Source organism: Euprymna scolopes, chromosome 15 (assembly GCF_053919585.1).
Source record: "Euprymna scolopes isolate OS-2025 chromosome 15, ASM5391958v1, whole genome shotgun sequence".
Classification (NCBI taxonomy): Eukaryota; Metazoa; Mollusca; class Cephalopoda; order Sepiida; family Sepiolidae; genus Euprymna; species Euprymna scolopes.
In genome coordinates this window covers 52,216,713-52,219,997 of record NC_136496.1, presented here as the reverse complement: position 1 = coordinate 52,219,997, position 3,285 = coordinate 52,216,713, and the positions used below count along the sequence as shown (strand labels likewise).

At 36.2% G+C, this 3,285-nt stretch overlaps 1 pseudogene; it reads right to left on the bottom strand.

The window, feature by feature from the left end:
• Window positions 1-2,260: 2,260 nt before the first annotated feature.
• On the bottom strand, window positions 2,261-2,485 carry LOC145294327 (U2 spliceosomal RNA; annotated as a pseudogene).
• Window positions 2,486-3,285: the final 800 nt, after the last annotated feature.

Sequence of the window (3,285 nt, the reverse complement as noted above, 5' to 3'; positions counted from 1 at the left end):
CGTAACAGCAAAGACGTCAGGTTTTTCCCCCGTTATTTTCTTCCTTCGCGTTACGGGCTCGAGTCTGCCTTCCTACCACTTTTTTTCTTTACTCAACATACACATCCAAACCCCCGGGTAACGCCGGGCCGATTTGGTAAAATCGATGTGATCGGTTTTCGGACAGAAATTTGTGCTGTTAAGAGGTAAAAGTTCAACGATATGACCTTTGAGAACTCTACCAAACTGCTCCAACTATTGAAATTTTAGATATAATTTCCTTGGACATGGATCTAACTTAAAAACTCGATTTGAGCCCAAAACAATAACTTTTAAGGGGTCATAATAGGGATCAAAGTTAAAAAAAATTTACCTTTTTTTTTTTTTTGCTCAACATACATCTCCAAACACCCGGGCAACGCCGTGCACCCTTGCTAGTCTGCATATCTATAAAAGTGAACGTGCCCGTGTGTCTGTGTGTCTGTGTGTCTGTCTGTCTGTGTACATTTCCCTAAGCAATAGCTCTGTAAATTTTTAGTCTACAGACTCGAAATTTGATATACCGGGTACTGAGATTTGGGGAAATCTTTGTGATCGGTTTTCAACCAGAAATTTTTCGATGAAGGGGTCAAAATTCAACGATTTGACCTTTGAGAACTCTACCTAACTCCTCCGACAATTTTGGGTCTAAACACTTGAAATTTTAGATATAGGTTTCTTAGACATGGATCTAATTTAATAACTTGAGTTGAACCCAAAACAATAAATGTTAAGGGGTCATAATAGGGGTAAAAGTTAAAACATTTAACAGCTTCTTTTTTTTTTGCTCAACATATACCTCCAAATACTCGGGCAACGCCGGGCACCCATGCGGGTATATCTATAAAAGTAAACGTATCTGTATGTCTGTCCGTCTGTGTACATTTCTCTACACAATAACTCTGTCAATTTTTAGCCTACAGACTCAAAATTTTATATAAAGTGTACTGAGATTTGGGAAAATCTTTGTGATCATTTTCGGCGAAAAATTTGCCTGTTAAGGGATCAAAGTTCAACGATTTGACCTTTTTGAACTTTGAAATTTTAGATATTTGTTCCTTGGACATGGATCTAACGTAATAACTTGATTTGAGCCCAAACCAATAAATGTGAAGGGGTCATAATCGGGGTCAAATTTAAAATCTTTTTGACCTCTGCGGTCTCTACCAAATTACTCAGACAATATCTGGTTTGAAATTTGACATAAATGATATTCATAGATAGGGCAAGCTTTTTCATCGATTTGTGTCGAAAATTTTTAGTTACCAATATATAAATGTATGTATGTATGCTTGCATATCTGCCCAACACTTTTGACAGAGGCGACGGATTTTCTCAAGATCAGTATCGTTTTGAAGTTCGACCTTTCAGACGACAAATATCGAAAAATTGGCTAAAAACATTTAATATCTTCACCTTAAACTGGGACTTTTCTACAAGGGCGTTGCTTTTTACGCATATATTTTTTAAAGTCATCTTCTCCTTTCGATTGTCTAGCCTAAATTTAAAAAAATGTCACTTCCGGTTTAGCAGTGGTTGTAACAGCATAGACGTCGGGGGTTTCCCCGTTCTTTTCCTCCTTTGCAGCATGGGTTCGAGCCTGCCTTCCTACTACCACTTTCTTTCTTCTCATCATACACATCCAAACACCTTGGCAACGCCGAGCTGAAATGCTAGTATATATATACATATATATATATTTATTAATATATATATATATATATGTACATACATATATATAGAGAGAGAGGGAGAAAGAGAGAGAGACAGAGAGAGAGAGACAGACAAACAGACAGACAGACACATACACACACACACACAGAGAAAAAGATAGATGGAAAAATAAAAGGAGACATAGAAAAAACAAAATTAGTGAAATAAAGCAGAAATGAAGTACTTGAGTATGTAATATCATGTCGGAAAGAACGACTGTAATACATGAAAACGACAGAAAGAGAGAAAAAAAAAAGAGGATTGGATGCGGTATCTTATTTTGTAGATATTCAGCGATTTCAATCTATATGCAAATGTTTTTTCCCTTAGATCTGCATTTTCCAGCGGCCATCTTGACAATGTATTCTTCGCCGGTGAGCACGTCGCAAGCATAAATCTTACCGCTTACAGCCGAGTATGTTGTAATAATCGCATCTCTCTCTATCCGATCATGTTGCTACTATTTAGTTGAATATATCAGATGGTTTAAACGCATCTTCTGAAACGATCGTCACTGGAAAAGCTTTAAACTATTGCAAATAATAAAGACATATGGCTGTACCTATTTACTATGCCTCCCCACGGGACAGAGTTAGACCCCAGGATCGTTTTTTAACGTGGAGAAAAGGTACAAAAATAAAAATTGTCTCAGTCGTGAAGGATTTCTCCACTGAAAGAAAACGAGAAAAAGAAGTGCCGCATCAGAAGAACAGATACTACACTTTGATCTTGGCCAAAAGGCCAAAGACGATGGTTGTAGTTGCATTTTTTTTTCACGGGAATCATTTCTTTTCAAAGTTGAAAGCAATTATACTGAATATGTAAGAGTCTCCAAAATGCCACGGCGAGCTCTTTTTCTGCTGTCAATGAAGCAACCACTTTTGTGACCAATATATTTATTAAATTTAATTTTAACGTTTCCCGTCAGTCAGGGGTCTTACTAAAATGTACGTCTACTTTATGTCAGTCTAATTGCTGCTGATGATGATTATGAAGCAACTTCTTTAAAGCCACTTCCGGTGTTTGCCAGTGGAAATTATCGTGTGATATATATATATACATATATATATATATATATATATATATATACATATATATATATACATATATATATATATATATATATATATATATACATGTAGCCTTTGAGACTTTACACGACCGGTCGCCACAGTCGATTGAAAATTTCTTGGGGCGACTAAAAGGCATAAATCACTCGCCCGCCAGTCGATAAAATTTCTTTGAATAAAGAAACGAGAAAAACTCATTTATTTTACGACCCTCAAATATGCGGTGACTTAGAATAACCTATGTCTCATCATTTGTGAATTCTTTCATCTCTAGCTGTGAGACCGTTGGAATATCGTATTGAAAAAAGAGTGGTCACGCTAAAGATCAGCAAGAGGTCAAATTCACACATTCAGCCTGTAGTCAAAATTTCGCCTTCATTTAGCTCTCTGATTTTGAAATTCATTTGGAAAAAAAATTCTTCGACGCTACAACTACATACACTTCATGATTACAAAAGTAAAGACGAATATTTGAAAGAGGAAA